Raw genomic sequence first — 19528 nt, 5'->3', positions numbered from 1 at the left:
AGCCACACGGTAGGAGGGGGTTCCTGTCTGAGAGGGAAACGAGGGCTCACTGGTTCAACAACTAATGACACGTCTTGCCTTGCTGTATTAGAGAGAAGAATTAAATCATCGTCACGGTGGGGTCACTTGAAAATATTATGGCTGTAACACTGATTATGTGCCTGTGCATTTATTCTGTTTAATCTGTCCGCAGAGGATTTAATGAGCATGCAATGACCTTGATTGGGAGTGAAACAATACAGCAATATGAGTGCCCTCTTCAGCCCAATATGCACTGAGTTGACAGGGAAATGGGAAATGAGAGAGGCAATAAGTTGTATATCCATGACAACTAGTCACATTGAAATTATTGTAATATATTTTAAATCCACCAAGGTCATTTGTGTCATGGACAGGGCGGTGCACGGTGACACTGATTTTAATTGCTTTTTCTATCCCATCGTGCCCCTGTATCTTGCACACACTGCTGGGTGTCGTGTTGCTTTATGACTCATGCATCCTCCAAGGGCGCCCAGAGGCAGCGAGAGCTGTGGCTGAGCCAAGAGGCAACTTACTTGGACATAGTTTTTGCTGTTTCTCCTCATCATGCTGACATGTTTCTGGGGACATCAACACAGACTCCGGAGGATTGTGAAAAGCTGTAAAAACACAATTACGCTTTTCTGCCTTAGAGAAGACTCAGCATGATGCTTGAGTTGCGAATGTGTCAAAGGTCCAGATACTTAATTTCCCCCCAAAAATGGCAGCTGTTTTACTATTATACACCTATGAAAAGACACGTTACTTGGATTCTGGGCTCATTTCTGTGCTGACACTTACACTGTCAATACAGAGTGGCTAAAGCAACATGGGACCTGTAGTGGCGCACCGGTAATCTAATCATATCAGACAACACAACGGAACAATATGAGCCAAAAAGACAATTACACAAAGAACAGCAGTTGGTTCGGTTATTACTGAGATTACCCTGGGGTGAGGTGGCACTTCCTCCTCTATTCTCTTCCACTGAGTTACTGCCTTGATATCATGTCGAGCAGGTGCAATATGGGATGCCCCCATGTGTCTTTAGGGCTGGGTGGATGTGGATGGGGGGTTCAGGTAAGCACAGGAGGAAGGGATGGCCTTTTTTTTCAGAATGCCTTTTTAAGTTCATGAAACATTGAAAATGTCCTCCAGGGCCTCTTTTTTTTTAATGCTGCGTGCCCTTCAGAAATAATTAATCTACTCTTTCATTAGGCAAGGGGACGTTTTGCCCGCGATGTAGAGGCGGGTCTGGGGGCTCAAGAGGACAGACACGGAGTACAAGGGGCAAGGCTTGTGTCCCTTAGCGGGCCCACACACCCAGATGGTATTAATCTCTAATAACTTCCCCACAAAGCACCTTCAGGCAGCGGTGAGCGAAATGCTGTGGGTATACGGTACGTTTTACCAGCGCTAAGTATGAATCAGGATATTAAAAAATTGTGGGAGGGCAAAAGCAATTTCCCCCTAAAGGGGATTTCAAAATTACAGCTCTCAGACTGGAAGTTCTGCCATAAAATAATTTTCTCGTCTTTACCTATCACAATGAAACACATCCCTTCTGCCACCATCGCTATATGTGTACACCTGAAATTACTCTGTAAATGAAAATCTCTCTGACAGATAGTCATGGCAAAGGCATGATAAAAAGTCTCCTTAAATAAACTTTGTATGGGCTATTGTACATTTCTAACAGCCAGTTGTGGATGCACATATTAAGATGGAATCATAAAAATTAATAACACGCTGTAATGTTGTTCTTTGTACAGATTATCCTTAGAAGACAAACCTGAATGTAGTCATTGTAACATTAATTCACTCTGACTAGTCTGAAGCCATTGACTTGCTGTACTTAATTAAGCAGACTGTTGTTGAATCTGCAAACTAAGGCAGACATATCCATCACGGACTTGTTTTTTTCCCTGGCTTCATTAGACATTGCTCAGGCTGCTGCACTGATCCTTTTCGACTCACTGCGACCTAACAGCAATAGTTGTTTTGACCAGGCTGCAGCTGATAAATATGAATTTAAATGCAGTTGCATACAGCTGGAAGAATAGGCTTTTGTCATGGACTGAACAATGCTCTGGTTCGTCTGCACTAAATGAAAACACGCTTAAAAGTATTGTTCCATTGTGAGGAGAGGTCCCACTCATGCTCTGCTTAATTCTGCAGCTTTACACAATGTGATGTTACACTGTCAGGCTGCATGGTGGAGTTAGCCAAGATAAACTAAGGTGTCATTTGTGAGTTGTTTTTTTTTTTTTACATAATTCTGGCAAGATCTTTTGGGCCATTGCTGTGGTGTTTGTGTACTGCACATCCTCTAATGAGCAGACAATATCCATTTTTCATGGTCATTTCATTAAGGCTTCCACAGGTGGCCTTTGTTTCTCAGTCTTTCCATGATCACTGTTGGTCCTCAGATTAGCAACAGATAGCTTATTTATGTTTTGCATGCTCAAACATACAAAACCACCTACTTTAAAGACATTACTTTTTCAAATGATGTGTATGTTCCTTGGTTTAGCCCTGTCAATACAATGTGTATGCGTGCATTCGTTAGAGCGTGTGTGTGGATTCATCGTGTAATCTGAGTCTTATCTCGGCAGGTCCACAGAGATCAAGCAGTCCTGAGTTCTACACACCCTGTCAAACACTGAGCTTCAAATCAGGACCAAGCTGATTAGCCTATCTACACCTTGATTCCACCAAGAACAACTCAGTGACGTTGTGTTTATGATGCAGTGTGTGCTCGTCTCATGGGTAATCAGGTTATATTTTTTACATGGTTTCATTTTTTGACTGCTTTTACAATCTGGAGTCCACACAGATGATTGTTGTCACCTGTTACAATGGACAAAGTTGACATAGTAGTGCCAGAAATCACGCAGCAACAACTTTAAAACAGATGATACCAGTTATCCAACAAAGAAAGGCCATGAGGAAGCCTCTTCTCAGTTAGTACCTTGTAACTGTATACAATGGAATCTAGGATGGTCTTTGCAAAACATGTTTTCAGATCCACAGTGACAAATTAGGGCATGTTTGCCGTGGTAGCCAGATTTACATTGTGATTACCTTACTTGCCCATGACCACTACCATTGTTTTGTGTATTTGACATTAACTCAATAGTTGGAAGACATGTAGTACAATTTTAAAATTGTCTGCTCTGTCCAGCAGCAATATCACAAAAATAAAATCATAAAGTGGCAGAATCATTATTTTTCTTCTGATTCTTACTGGAAAAGTCAAGCCATTTCAGATTTTCAGATGATTTTCCAATTTGTTTCCATCAGACTGACAGCCACTGTGCTACTACTAGTTTTTGCTTGTTTGGGTTTCAAAGCTGCCAGTCCAAGACCAAAAAGAAACAACAAAAAAATCAATCTAAAAAATATGTATTAGAGAGCTTAATAGTGAGTGGCTTCAAGAAGCAATAAAGAAGATTTTGACTGGACATGATCAGTAAGACTGAAATAGGGACTAGGTTTTAGGATAAAAATATTTGCTTTCTTTGTAAAGAAAATCCATTTGAATCAAATTATGATGCATTCTTTAATTCTGTTTATTTAATAAGGTTAAAAACTGATGAGTCTGAGTGTGAAATAGTAACAACAGTCTCACTTGTTTTGACCCTGGAAGAAAATCAATGATAACAGACTTATAAATTCCAATCTGAAGCCAAAACCTTTATACAGAAAGACAGGAAACAAACAGATTTGCATACAAACTTGAGGAGAGATTTACATGGCATCTGAAAAAATGTGTCTTATGGACGTGTACTGAAGGTATGGGTAATTTGCAACAACAATGCAGAAAATGATCTCACTCAGCAATGCCACGCTGGCTCACTAGTAGCTGGTGTTCAATATTTCATTTCCATGAAGAAAGCAAACACAGTTAATAATGAAAAAACTGTGTGCAGCCATGTTTATTTGGAGGAATCAAAATACTGTGCGAGTTTATTCAGCTGGATTTCATACTTAACGATTGATTTGAGGAATATTTGCGTAGCATTTTTTTGTTTTGATATTTTTGCCTATTTCAATTTCAAGGTCAGTTAGATGGCGCGATACTAGAACTGAGGGCCGCTATTACAGTTTCCAATCAATGTATTTGACATACTGGAGCAGTGGCATACTGATAGTGACTGTAATTAACATCAAAGTCAATCAATAATCAACTCCAAAGGACTTCATTATTTTATACACGACAGAATTTCTTCAAAAATGATGATCCTGTAATTCATCCCCACAGTATGACTGACAAAAGGATGATCAGTGATGATTATAGGGAGGGAGTTGGCCATGTGGAACAATCTCAGAAAAGCAGAGAAACTCTTCCTGAGGCAACCATCTCCACCAGCATGAGCAGGCCTCTGTGGTGACAGTGTCACTGATCTGTGCATATCCCTCCTCACGGGCGCCCACGACCAAATGGCCACACAAGGTCAAATCATAAGAGAGATGCTATTTATATCCTCCATTTTGTACTGCTAACACCCACCACAGTCGTTTTACTGTCCTGCTGCTCCTTCTGTCACACTACCGTCTTCCCTGCCTCCACTTCCTTCTCCCTCCCTAATAACCTGATCATAACTGAGAGGCTTCAGCAGAATGAAAAGCAATCCTTGCAGCAGCCCTTTTGTGTCCTGACGGCCTTTGGCTTTTTGAGAAGTTCATTCAAGATAACTTGGCCCAGACAAAAGGTTAGTGGTGCTCAGATATCAGGTTTGGGACTTTGGGTCTATACTTCTCATTAATCGCTCTTTAACATGCCTGAGAAAACATTAACAACAGACATCTTAGAGGCCACTCGATTCATTTGGGAGTAGCACTAAGCAACTGGACAAATACATCAACTATCATTGGCAAGTCCATCATCATTTTGTTTATTACGGCGATTTATTTGTGTGATGATTGTCATTTTATTTAGCTGGCTTTTACATTTAGAGATCTAATTTAAGAGTTAATGGTTCTTAGGTCAGAATAACCAAGACCGTTTTGGTGAGTTGCTTTTTTTTTGTCAACTTTTATGATTAGTTAAAAAGTCAATTACACTTGATGTGAAAGATGTATTCAGAGGGTAAATATTATTCTGTGTGGTATGAGGAACAGGTGTAAGAATATATTTTGTATATATTTATTAGACTAAAAACTTCACGCCACTTGCTGCACACCAGCTGGGGGGTATATATCAGTAATCACTTGTTTTTGGGCTGAAGGTGGCTGATGACATTTTAAACTTATCCCCTAACACCTGCCTTCAAGCCTCTCAACTTTGGAATAAATAAGATCAGAGGACAATGTGTAGAGCTTTTACAGCAAAGAGATGAACTCATAATATCAATATCTGTCACGATCAAAACTCCTATCACGCAAATTCACAAAAAGTCCCGAGCGATGATTACACTCAGCCAGGGTTCCTTGAAACCTGTGAACATGAAAAATACCCCTGAGGTGTTTCAAAAAGCTATTGCCAGCCAACAGTCCACGCTGCATCCATCAGTGCAGGCACAGCCTCAGCCTGTCTGATTCAGTTAGTGCTTATGAAATGGAGCATCTGCAGAAGCTCCCAGAGAGTATGTAAACATAAGCTCTGCCTTGGGAAATGAGCTGAGGGGTCATTGATGTTTGTGGGGGGGGGGGGGAGTGCTGCCTCACTCACTCTCACCCATCACCTGGTAACAATTTGACACGCCGGAGTCTCCTGGCTAATGTATTCCAAGCACTAGGCTAAACAGCAACACCTGAGCAACCCCGACTCACCTACCCTCCCCTCCTCTCTCTTTTCTGTCTCTCCTGTTGCATTGGCTGATCCTGCCTCCTGAGATATTAGGTAATCTAGGAGCAGGCGAGAGGTGATAGGCCGCCTGTCGTTTAACGATGCCTTATTTGTCAGCGAAGCCGTGCTACAATCTCCACGGATATGCTTGACATGTCTGCAGACAGCCAGGAGCCATCCATTCCGTGTGCAGTGTGCAGTAGCCATTTGACGCTATCAGTTAACCTGTTGGAAGTGATAAGCCTGCTTTAGAGAAAGGGGGTTCCCACTAATCACAACAATAGAAGAGATATTGAGTAACATATAGAACTGGAGGAGCTTTGCAACTGTATATGCTCACTCACTGTACAGTAAAAGATTGCAACTATCTGCGGGAATTCATTATCACTGGTGAGTTTGTGTAATAGATTATCAGGTACAGTGAGGAACAAAGGCATGCAGGAGAAAAGTCACAGACAGAGAGGGATGTCTTGTTCCCTTTTCAAATGGCATTACAGCTCATTTCCGAATCAATAGCTTGCCTCTTTCCTCCCTACCCAAGATAAACCCATCACAATTGAAGGATGGAGGAGAGTGGAGAAAAAAGAAAAAGACAGGGCATCAGAGCCACAGCCGGCCCATTTTATCTGATGGGGAGAGAGGTGAACAAACGGAGGGATTAGCTTCCATGAGATGAAAGCAGCTGCTCGTCTTCCATCTCCATTCCCCTCCCCTTCTCCTCGTCTCTCCATCCGCCCACACATCCACACCGTGGTCTCCCCTCGCAACCAGAGACATCCTCTATACATTGTAGCCGATCTGCTGTCGCCAGCTGCACTCCACCCCGTACCTACAGCAGTTTCTCAGCATGCAAACCGGCACAAAAAGCCTTCCAGTGCACATGGAAATGAAAGGCGCGTCGAAAACAGGCGCCAAAATTGGTGTCACGGAGCAAGGCTGGGAGTTGTAACAAAGTGTACTTCCCCTGTGGCACCCTCAGAGCACCCACCCTTCCTGATTATGTCACCTAGACACCGACACATAAACACACATCCATGCCGCCACGGAAACACACTCACAAAGCAACAAGCGACACCCCATTTCTTTGCAACTTCTGGGGCAGCCCGAAGAGGAAACGTGCGCTCTTACCTGGTAACAACGGCACACCTTTCAGCTCCAAATCTGGTCGCCCTGACAGGCAGGCACGCTCATCTGGAGTAAGAGAAGGGAGTCTTGGAGAGAGAGGGAGAGAGAGAGGGAGAGAGAGAGTAAGAGAGAGAGAGAGTGAGAGACAACGTGTGTGTGTGTTTGTGTGTAAGCGTGAGGCTGGGAGGGGGAGAGAGAGAGAGAGAGAGAGAGAGAGAGAGAGAGAGAGAGAGAGAGAGAGAGAGAGAGAGAGAGAGAGAGAGAGAGAGAGCGAGAGAGGAGTAAGAGGTGGAGCTTGGTTTGGAGGAGAGCGGGAGGAGGAGAGAAAGAGGGCTGGATGATGACTCTGTCTGCCGTCTATACAGCCAGTCTGGTGGGAGCAGTGAGGATGGCGCTAGTTCATCTTCTGTTCAAACACACATGGCGGATGCACTTCGTGAAAAGCTGTGAGAAAGAAACCCGGGAGCAGAGACCAGGGGGAGGGAGGAGGCGGAGGTGTGAGAGAGACAGGAGAGACTCTGGGCTGTTGAGGCTAACGTCGTCACACGGCAGTTCCTAGGAATCCCTCCAGTAAGAGGGGCACTGCATCACTGAGTCCTTGGCTGTGATTGGCTGGGTAGTGAAGAGATGCCAAGGATGGTGGGCAACGCCGTGTAACCTAGGATGACCCTTTCTACACATATCAACATGCCCCCTCTGTGTTTCTCAGCCCTCTGGGCAGACATCACCTTCAAGGACACTTCAAGAAAAATCGCCCCCCCGAGGATCTTAGCATCCCCGGGAGCATGTCTGTGTGTGTGAGTGTGTGTGTTTATGTGTTTGTCAGTTCATAGTAAGCCATGACCTGCCCTTGCACATGGACAAATAAAACACACACACACACACACACACACACACACACACACACACACACACACACACACGAGAACTGGTCCATGAAGGAAAGATGATTTCCCCAGAGAGAGGCTCTGTCAACAGAAAAACCACACAAACACCTGCAAGGACAATCTCTCATTAGAGTGATAGAATATGTTGTCACATTGAACTCAATGTCAATGGAGAGGTTAGATCCTGAGAATAGACATGTTTTGTCAAACTGTCAAACAAATTGTCAAAACTGATATTGCATTTAAATTGTAGGAATGACACAATGAGATTTTTGATACGTAATCATCCACAGTGTGGATATTACAACTACGTGGGTACAGACAAGCAATAGAACAATTAGAACAGTTTGGTAAGTTCAAGAAATCTACAGCAATAAATGGTCTCATATCATAATAACGATGTAATGTCGATATATTGCCCAGCCATAGTTAAAAATTTGTGAAATCAAATCTAATCTGTAATTCAACATGATTGATATCAAAATGTTTCAACTGCACATATGTTTTGAGTAATGTCAATATTATGTAAATCTTAATTTGAATTCCTGTAATTAATGAGCTACTACTTCATTAAATGTAAATAAAGTTGGCATTAAAGCCTCAATCTTATATAAAGGCTTCAAATTCAAAGGAGGAAATAAACCAGATGACGTGCCATTGAAGTGATCATGTGACACAGGATTCATGAATATGGAAAGTGGCTGATAATGCTATTTTTAGCGGCCTCAGGTAGCAAACCAGGTGATCTATTGGCGGCACAACAGAACTGAACAAAAGCAGAGCGCAGCTGCACTCAAAGGTCAGACAGAAACCGGCAGGCGGCAGAATGAATAGAGCTCTCTGTCTTGTTTCTTCCCATAATAAACATACAGACAGTCCACCTGACATGTGAGGGGTGGCTCAGGGGGAGCTTTAAAGGTTTTTTAGCATATAATACATTTAATGTGTTGCTCAGTAGGGGCAATGAGGGTCCTTAAGCACATATATTGTAAACATTAGAGTCAGATGATTAACAATCAACTCAGAATCTTCTTGAAAAGCTGTCATTAGGCATTCTGGGGATTAAAGACCTTCGTCATAACGAGTGATAGTTTTTTCTTTTCTGTTTATACATGACTGTGGCAGCTTTCCAGCGTCAGACTTTCTTCATACACTTGCAATTTGGTTAGATTTAGGCATGAAAACTACTTAGTTTGGTTTAGGAAAACATCATTGTTTGGCTTTCTAAATAACTACTTTACTTTGGTAACTTAAGTTAGAAACACAACTGAGTTTAAAAAGCTCAGCATTGACTTTCGCTTTCACACAAAGAAGAGTGTTTGTGAAGCTGGACTAATCCAACTTTCGATCCCCAGCCTCCTCTCTATATGGACTTGTTGCATTATATACTACTTCCCATCCTTCCTCCTTTGTGACTCTAATAATTACTACAGCCACTAGAGGTCGCCACCAAACACGAAAAGTCAATCATGTAATAAGCTTCTTTGACAGTTGGCTTTAACATCTTTTGTTTTGTTTTGTTTTTTTATGAGCACAGCCTGCATTACAGATGTGTTAATGTGTCAATTTCCTCGGGGGGCTTTGCTTGCCTCCCACAGTCCAAAGACATGCAAGTGTGTCTTAACTGCCTTAAGTCATTAGGACACTACCCTTAGGATGAAATGCCATGTGATATACTGGCAAAGCCCTCCATCACTCTGTAAATGAGAAATGGCTGTAGATTATGAATAACTGGATGGATGGATTTAACTGCAAATTGTTTTCTTGAAGTTAAAGTCAAATTGGCCCTGTCAATTATAAAGTGCAGCTTCAAAAATAGGTTCACTTGGCTGTTAATTTATTTTAAAAAAAAAAGAATTCGTGGTAATGTGTTTATAGACAATTATGCACTTGATAAGATGTGCATGCACTTGGAATTCCAAATTCTGTTTACATATTTACTCTGCAGGGTACATGACGTATTGTTGATGGCCAAATGAAGCCATTAAATTAAATTACAATTTTCCAAGTTTGGTGTCAAAACATTGTTTTGGTGCATCTGTCGTAAATGTTTGCTGAAGATGAATGTTATTAATTTTACATCTCAAATCCTGGGTGAGTGATGGTGGGGTTTTTTTGTTGTTGTTTTTTTTTTGCCTCTTTTGAGATCTGATTAAAAAAGGGAAGGTGTGACACCATTTTTTGTGAAATTACAAAAAAAATCAATGTCAGCATAAGGTGTATAATCTTTTACCTTCTTGTCAAGCCTCCTCCAAAAGCCATGAAAAGACTGTCTGTTTCCAATGGTGAGTCACATACTGTAGCACCCTGTGGCGATCTCTCTTTATCCAGCACTTAAAGGTCATCCTTTTCTCCCACATAGATTTGATTTTTCTGTTACAAGAACCCAATAATCAATGGATGCATTCAGTTACAAATCATTTTCATTTACAACAATGTGGGCATATTTTGGACTTTTACAACAATGTCCACCTAGCGATAAGATCCACCTAGAAAGGGTTCCGGATCTTTCATCCATGTGACATGAGCTTCATCAGCAGATGATAATGAAGAGAAAGATTATGTGTATATTGCGGAGAAGTACTGAGAATAAAATGGAAATTAGAACACTTCCAATTCCATGACATTTGGACATTTGGAAGTTCTATCTGCTGATGAGGATCATGTGATACAAAAGCTCCATAACAGCTACTAAATGGACCCTGTGGTAAGGCTGTTTTCTCAACTGCTGTTCCCAAGGTAAGAATCAAGCTCTACTAACTACTGTCTACTATGACTTGACTTCAAATGTTTTGTGCCTTGATCAATTTTTATATATTTTGGCCCATTTTCGAGAAATAAAATATCAAGACTTCAAAAATTACTGTTTTTTATAGCTACAATTCCTTTCGTGTGAGGGTGGAAAAACTTCTGAATAAACTTTACAATTATAATACCAAGGTAAGGGAGAATAGGCAGGTATATATGCATTAGTCTATCCAAAATGAAACATTCTGCCAAAGTAAAACCTCTTGTCCTTGTGTGTCCCCAGCCAAGGCTCTGGCCATCGCTTGTACAGTGATTATCAGTGTTAATGGCGGTTTGTCTTGATATCAAAGAGCTCACTGGTTCTCGAGGGGCTCAACTGGCACACTGACTCTAACAACAGCAGGAACACCAGCTGCATCCTCCCTGGTCCTTTTCAGAAATAGCTTGGCCCCAGTCGTGGCCCTGGCCCAGTCCCAGCCAGCACCCCCCACTAGGCAGGCAGTGGGCCTGGCTCCATAAGCCTGGCTCAAAGTCCTCCTGTCTGGAGGACAGAGGTGTCTCTGAGGCCTGGAAACGACAGGGCGGCAAACATTGCCGACCCCTCGCTGTACAAGCAGTGTCCTCTGTCACAGACTCTCTCATCTAATGAGCTCAGAACAAAATCAAAGTGACAGTATTAATCATGTGATGGGAAAATAATTAGAGGAGCAATAAAAGACTGAGTGAGTCCCTTCCCCCCACCTTCCAACATCCAGCACATTGCTGATTACTGCTTGGCTCACTGAGTGATGAAAGGATGGTTTTGAAAGTGGCAGCAAGTTACCTCACAGAAACCTGAGATCTGACCGCAGTTACAACATTGATGCCAATCAATAACATCTATCTAGCTTGTGTCATCACTTTGACATCAATATCGCTTTTTTTCAAAGCCATACACTAGAACTTCCGGTACACTGTACAAGCTATGACATAATGAGCATTTCTAAATAGCCACACTTACAAAAGATGCACCAAGGATCATTTAGTCCAACAAAACAATCAGACTGCTCTTTTCAAGGTGCTGAATTGGAAAAGTCTTGTTGTCAGTTTCTCCCAGTCGATGTTCTTCTCTAATTAGAAAATGTCACCAGGCCAGACTGTTTTCTTGCTTCCGACATAGCCAGTTGTCTATAAGTGGTATTCTTCAGCAGCATTATTCATCCACACCTGGCTGTGTTTCAAAACTCTGCTTTGGTCAAAGCAGTCCTCTGCCAGTGTGTGATTCATTGAGAGAGGCTTGCCCTGCCCCAACTGTCTGCGCACAAGACGCCCCAGGAAGCCTGATGTTTCTCTCTCTTGTTTACAGATCAACAGCATCTCTGGGAGAAGCTGGGCGACAGCCTGTGACAGACTGATGGATGATGTGACACTCATGTGCCTCTGTGTCATCCCTGCATCCCCTTATGCACTTTCGCTTACCGCCTGTGGTGGGATGCATGTTGATCGAGCCTAAAGTTACACCTTTCCTCCAAACCATGCATCTTTATGTAGAGAAAAGGCCTGATGTTTAAATGGTGGGTGGCTGTCATCTTGTCTGATTGTTAACGGTTAGAAGACAAGGCTAGAGCCGCCACAGATGATGAAGCTCAGAAGCACAAGGGAACAGACGAGATGGGTGACAGGGGCGCCAAATGAATCTCCACAGAAATTGGAGAGCTCCCAGCAAAAATTACACTTCTCAAGATGTCATTGTAAGAAAAGAGAAAAATAGAAAACTACCAGCACGGTCAGCAAATGGACACCGCCTGTCTGAAAGATCACAAACAGTAGTCATACACTGGAGAAAATGTCATGCATAACGGTCATCGACTCGTCAATGCTGCTGCATAATAAGTCACATCAACAGTCAGTGGGATGACTCACAGGGTATATGCTCCTCATCTGAAAGAATAATGAGAATATAATAAAATAAGGATGCTTGTATAAACAAACCAGAATAAAATTCATGTTAAAGTCAATAACAAATACAATCTAGATTTTGGAATTGAGTGATGTGGCTTCAACTGGACATAATCAATGCACTTTTGATAAGGCAGCCTGGGTAATAGGCCTCCTGAAATTCAAATGAAGAACTTAAACCCTCTCAGACATGTCTGCCAATTTCCCTGGTCTGCTAAGCAAGTAAACAGCTTTAAGTAATGTTTTGTGTGCTGCTGTATGGATTAATCTTCTCATATTGATCTTAACCTACCCATCACTTAAACCTCTGACCACATATTCACGGAAAGATGTCAATTGGGCGACCACTGGGCTCAGATTCAATACTGAATGACTTGAATGAATCTCTTATGAAATGTTTTCAATCACACCTTCTGTGGTTCTCAATTGCTGCAGCGAGGCAGATCAATGACGCTCCTCTGCAACACTCCATGATGTAAAACCTGCTACTCTATTAAGTCATTATTCACATTCAAACTTTTGCATTTGTGGAAACAAATGTGTTTGCTGAATCACAGTGGCATGCTGTAAGCTTAAGATTCACAACTAGCTCTTTGAATTTGTAAAGCTACTTTGTGACTGAAGAGGCAGAGAGGAAATCGACAGGGGTGCTCCCTGATGCATTTAGCACTGTTCACTCCCTCTCTTGTGAATGATCACTGTCAGGGGTCATCAGTTACTTATTTTCTGGTAAATTAGTCTCTGCTTTTGAAAGAAACAAGATGTGGGTTGGCAGTAGCCAGTTTTCGTCACCTTTTCTCTGCTTGGCCTCGTCCATGCCACAGGTCAATGAGGTTGCAGTGCTCCATGGCTTCATTGACTTGCTAATCGACCTCTTCACAAGTCCCTCTTCTCCCCATCAGTCTGCACTGTATTTTTTAACCACACTGGGTGTTTCATGATGGACAAAATGTGTGAGATGAAGTGCAGAATTGTCAGTTAATTTCTCTAGAATTCTGTGCGACAACTCAATTGGCACAAGATAAAAATCTACAAAACGTTAAATCCAATTATGGAAAAAGCTACTCAAATTTAGCTTAAGAAAAAATCACTGAGTTATAAAATGTTCATAAACTGACTGAGACTGCAGTTTTGGCACTTAACTAATCCAAGAATCCTGAGGGGGGGAAAGAATCCTGTAATGTTTTTCACCACCACTGAGCCTGCTAATGGTTTCTATTGTTATGGCAAAATTGAGTTCAGGAGATTAGCTTAAAGCTGAGACACAGTGAGGCAAGTCTCTAAATACACTAAGCGCATCGCTGACTAAACGGGAAGTTGCGATTATATCTAGTCAGTCATATAGACACAGAGGAGCAGGTATCCTTCAAGGAGCTATGTGTTATCAAATGGTATGGTTAGGTCCTTAGGACAATTTCAAGAGAAACGTACCAGTGAGGGGGTGAACAAGTCTGCAAATGTGAAACTCATCATCATATCCACCTCCTTACATGTTGAATGAAATCAGCTCAACATAAAGAGCTATGAAGAAATGTCCTTCACCTCAGTCATCCTGATCCTCTCAAAGGTCACCAAGTAGAAGGTGAGCCACTCCTCTTATCAGTCCAAACAGACCTCCAACCAGTCTTATCGCCCAACATGCCTTAGAGATGTTTGGGCCAGTCATGCGCCGCCACCTCCACACCAACACATGATAACACCTGTGATCGTATGATCATACATCAACCAATCTGTCAGTCCAGCCATTTTCAGGGGCTTGATAAATGGGGTTAGCATGTTGCCTGAGAGCACATCATCTTATTATGGGAGCCAAAATGGCTGCCCGTCTGCCTGCCAGTGACAGGGCAGTCAACTTCACATATAGAGCCTTGAAGGTAATGTACTACCTGGCTGCTGGATACACTGATAGACTGTGCCCTGGTTCAATCCTGTGTGAAACGACCCTTGATACATGAGATGTTTTCTGTGCTCACCTGAGGGAAATGGATCATTCCAATAAATGAAATAAATCGATTTTTTAGTGTGGATATCTTATGACATGCAGAAGAAAAAAGGTGGTACTTATGTCTTTCAAAGATGAAATTTCATACATTATACAATGTTATTGTCAATGAACCTTAGCAACAAGGTCTTAGTCGTGCAATGAATCTTCCAAAACTCTTTCAGTTCTTTTGCTCAACTTTCTGAAAAATAAAAGCAATTTGCAAGATAAGGTCATGATTTAAGTTAAAACATTAACAAAAAGGAAACAGATTGCTGATTGTGTTGCGGAAACGTCTACTAAAGCCCTGGCCCATCTTGTGTCGTAATACCACTTTGCACTGCAAGAGGCGACAGTCTGATTGCACTTAGTTTCAGCTGGAAGATGTAAAAGCAGCATGTTCAGTACTTAGTCTAATAGGTAAACACAATAAACTCAAAAATGTAAAATAGGTATTTTAACACCTATTCTGTTTTCAAAAAGAAAAAATACAGCTGTTCACGGTCTGAATTTAGAACAAGCTTAATTGCCTAATTAACTCATTGTAAAACTCACGACAAATTAAATAAGACTGACCAAAAACAGTCCTTGTTGGTCTTTCCACATTTCCTCCAGCTAGAAACTACCAATGAATTAATTTCACTGTTTCCCACTTGCATCCAGGGTGTCAAAGAGACAAACTGCTCTTTACCTCCAGGTCGAGGTCCTGCCCTACATATCCAAGCATCTGCCTTCTCCCTAGAATCAACTGGTGCCATTTTTAATTCTCTCTGCTTAGCTTTGCTTTCTGCTTAATGATCTCTATGGTACTTATAGATTGTAGTTTGTGGTGATAACAGAAATTACAGGTATATTTGAATATTATTTAACTGTTGTACTCACTGTTAAGTCGCCAGAAAGAAAAAAAAAGAAAAAAGCAGCAGTTAACATCAACAAGTTACAGTGGGAACTGCCTTTGTTTACAGCCCTCCAAGGTTACAACTAGATTAGTTTTCTACCGATCCTTCCTCAAGTCAATTAGCAGCTTGTATACCTGACAGGTACCGAGCAAAAGCTGTACTGAGCAAATTATTCTGTCACAGGCTTCGCTGACATCACATTGTTTCAAGGCCAAATTATTAAACCCTTTCTCTGTTGCACTGCAGCCATTGCTTCACTGATGATTTACTATCATATCGTTTCCCTCCAGTGGGCCTATTCTTAGTCGGGTATCATCCTCATCGTGTGTTGGTGTGGAGATGGTTATTTTTAGTCAGGCTGTCACGTGATGTCTCACAGCTGTAGGCTACTGGTACAACATGCTAAAGATCCACAGCTTCCAGCCTGGAACAAATGACAAGCATCCTGTGGATCTCAGGATTAATCGAGTAACATCAGCTTTATGATTCAGACAGATTTGCCATTTTTACTACACTCTGGTGCTCTAGTTAATGGTTAATGGATTTGCATTTATATGGTTCTTTTCAAGTCAACTGATTCCTCAAAGAGCCACACAACACTTGTCACAATCACTCATTCACACACACGTATTCATCTGGAGAGATACAGCACTTCTATATTCTATTCCCAATGGAAGAGCCATTGGGAGCCATTTGCATCTCAGTATCTGAAAAGTATGTGTTGGAATGCATTTATCTCCTATACACCTCAAAAAACTGCCACTGAGATTTCGTACTGCATCTGTGCGGATGAAAAAGAATGTACTGCCATATTTCCAACAAATACTTAAATTTGACAGCTTTCACAGAAAAAGAAATACAAGCAAGTTTTCCAAAATCGTTCAAACAACTGCTCACTCAGTGATATTGTTATTCCAGCAGCCTTTTTAGATGTGTAATTGGACAAAAAAGCATTTACTTGAATAGATTTGTATTAATTATTCGTCTTACAATGATTCAATCCATTAGCAGCGTCCAGCGACTTTACCCTGCTCTGTGATTTAAAATGTGAGAACACCCACCTCGCTTGATTGAGTCCTCCAGAAACAATGACATAGAAAAAAGGTTGATGTAATTACTGATTCTCCAAGGATAAAGGAAATGTTCAGGTTTAGAGCTATTATCCACTCTATAAATTATGAATTAGAGCAGTTTGCATGCTGCTTGAATGTGGATCACTTGAAGAAGATTGAATAATTCATTTATGCATTAAGCCATTTAAGTGCCAAATGTATGCCAAGAAGACCACAGAGAAACAGATGAAGGGCACATAACACAGAACCGAATACTACTTATTTAAGGGGAATTATTCCCAATGGTGCTGCAAAAGTCACTTCTATTACTTTCATTTTATCTAAAAAGTTAAGCACTATTACCATAACAAAGAAATGCTATTTGTTGCACACTTTGTGATCGTCCTTGTACTTCCTTTGCACTCGTCGCTTTCCACAAAAAATCAGTAGCAATTAATGTTTTGATTACCACCTGTGTTTCTAAATAACCTGAACAAAACAATGAAGTTCTCGATAAAGAACAAAGCAGAGCCATCCCCACACCTGTACGGATCAGAGCTGATCCCCGGGCCAGAACAATTAATCACAGGATGGTTAAGTAGAGATGACAGGAGCGACTGACACCCTATAATTTTCCTGGGAAGAATTATCTATAATTTAGCTCATTACATAACACAAAGAGACTTGTATCATCACTGAACTGTACTCATTTTGTACTTTTTCTAAAGAAAGGAAGGTTTCCTCTTGCGCTTATGCTTGATACAGCTGGTTCTGCTCTGCAATTTTCATCTCAGATCATCCACAATTATCAGTCATGGTCAACAGAATCACTCGTCCCAACTCCCACACCTCAGAGGAAATAGTTTGTCTCAATGTTTTTGGAGAGCAAAAGGAAAACGAAAGGAGGTGGCAACAGTTAGATTAAGAGGAAGAGGCATCATTCTGCAGGAAAGCTTTAACCAAAAACTTCCTTTTCTCTGCATTTTTGGCAGAGTGTCACAACAGCGGGGAGCGAGGAAAATGAGAGGTCAGGTGTCACGTCAGCATTAAGCTTTCACAAATTCTTGGCTGCAGCACTGTGAGAGATTGCAGACTGCAGTTTTACCAGCTTACTGACAACTAGAAATGCCCTGGGACACGCTGACTGCAGATTACTTCCTTCATGAAAATCAACATTATTTGACCAGTGGATTTACCAACCACACAATGCACATTATAACTTTAGACACTCTCACCTGTTCTCAAGGGGTTTAACCTCACCTGTTCTTTGAGGTTGTACTGAAACTGTGATATCATTATTGTTTTGGCAGAAGGTGACATTCTAACCAAAGGGTATGCTAGATAAGTATCATAGACTTTATCCTTTGAACGATGGTCATATTTGGCATGTGACACTAGTATCATAACACACAAGAATAAATGGATGAAGCCCCCCTGATAACATTCTAGGTGTGAATCCTCACTGGCTTAAGAATTCAATTTTATACGATTCAACAGCCTACAATTCAGATGCATAACAATATTCCATGCACCTTGAGGCCCCTCAATGTATGGCATCCTCAACATTCTATATTACAGCACAAAAAAGCCAATTTTTAATCATCTAAACTCCACGTTTTACTTTGAAAATCCTTTCAAAACACAGCTTACAATTTAAAAGCTAAATATTTTCAATACCAGTATCTTTGTGACCTGTCCTGGTACAGAAACATAACAAGAAAGTGCTATAATCTATGAACTCGTTTTCTACACAGAAATCTAAAACAAGCCACTTCCAAGTTATGTCAAACATCAGAAACATGACTCTGATAACACAGGACTCTCAGAATTGTGCAGCAAAGTTGACAGCGACTCCTTAATTCTTGGCTTCAGGCAGATTTCACACACAGTCTGTGTCTCACCTAGTTTGTGCTTCCCTGCAAATTCATAAAATCCCAAATTTGCCCAGATGTCTGCTTTCAAAATACTGGATGTCATTTTCAACACTTGCTGCTGACATCCGCAACTCTTAGCCCAATGTTCGCCCACAGTTCAACGCACGAGTACAACTTTCTTGTCCAGTTGAAAGCAGAAAACAACTACAATTAACATTGTAGGCAAACTCTTCCTCAATTCGTCGATGCAGTGTATCCCACGTCCACACCTCTAACAACATCAGAGTACAGCTCTCAAATAATAGTCACATACTCACTGAAAACTTCCAATACTCCCCATCTCCTTAAAAATTGTGCAGTACAGCACCACAGGTTAAATATGATGCATTTAGCATGAGCAGTGCCTCATTTTTAAATCTCCTAACACACTCGATTTTCTGCTAACTATGAACAATCTTCTTTTCCTTGAGATTAGAGAGGACATTACCAGAGCTTTTCTACTTGGTACATTATGTCTGCTAGGCTTTTAGGAAAACAACAGTATCAGCTCTGGTGATCATTTACTCTTAAAATAACAGCCATGTCTCATTTCAGCCAATTTTCCAACAGGTAGGCCCTCAACCCCTAATTTAAAAAAATTACAGTGATCCGAAAAGGAAATTGAAATGTAGTACAGCCAAAAGGTGAACAGATATCTGCTATAAAATGAGCTCTGAAGCTCTCAGTTTACAAAATGTTATAATAGTTTGGTAAGGACAGCCTTAATAAACAAGGATGTGTTGTTCAAGCACACAGTAAAGTAGAGATGACAGCCTTAAAGCGATGCCATGCAAGCGTGTTTTAGCTGCTATATTAACTCCTTAGTCCGCTGAAGTGTATAAAGCCGTCATCTGGTGGCTCATAATCAACACAATTACATGTCATCATGAGACACAACATCAGATTTAGAAGAAAAACTGTGATGAGCTGGTAAGAAGTCTCATTTAACATGTCAGCAGCATGTCAGCAGCTAGAGGCAAATACTCATACAGATACAACACAGCACCCATTCTAGACTATTATATGTGATCATCATGTGAACTGCATGGAGAAACACCAAAACCCAAACATATCTACAAAGTATGACTACTGATGAAGAAGTGCCTCCACAAAATGAAAGATCACACTTCAGAGAGTAGGTTAATGACCTTCTCTAAACAAAATCAAGGGACGAAC

The 19528-nt window shown here is 41.2% G+C and overlaps 1 protein-coding gene across 7 annotated transcripts in view; it reads right to left on the bottom strand.

Annotated features, from left to right (window-relative positions):
- syt1a (synaptotagmin Ia) overlaps positions 1 to 19528 on the bottom strand; it is a 173140-nt gene that overhangs the window by 150176 nt on the left and 3436 nt on the right. For 4 of the 7 annotated variants that reach the window (XM_037121618.1, XM_037121624.1, XM_037121621.1 and 1 more), the window contains one exon: positions 6938 to 7020. The exons of the other annotated variants lie outside the window; for them this stretch is intronic. The gene's annotated coding sequence lies outside the window, so the exon portion shown is untranslated. The remainder of the gene's footprint in view (positions 1 to 6937; positions 7021 to 19528) is intronic. 7 annotated transcript variants of the gene reach the window in all.

The sequence above is a fragment of the Acanthopagrus latus genome, chromosome 14 (genome assembly GCF_904848185.1).
Source record: "Acanthopagrus latus isolate v.2019 chromosome 14, fAcaLat1.1, whole genome shotgun sequence".
Classification (NCBI taxonomy): Eukaryota; Metazoa; Chordata; class Actinopteri; order Spariformes; family Sparidae; genus Acanthopagrus; species Acanthopagrus latus.
This window is presented reverse-complemented; position numbering and strand designations above follow the sequence as displayed.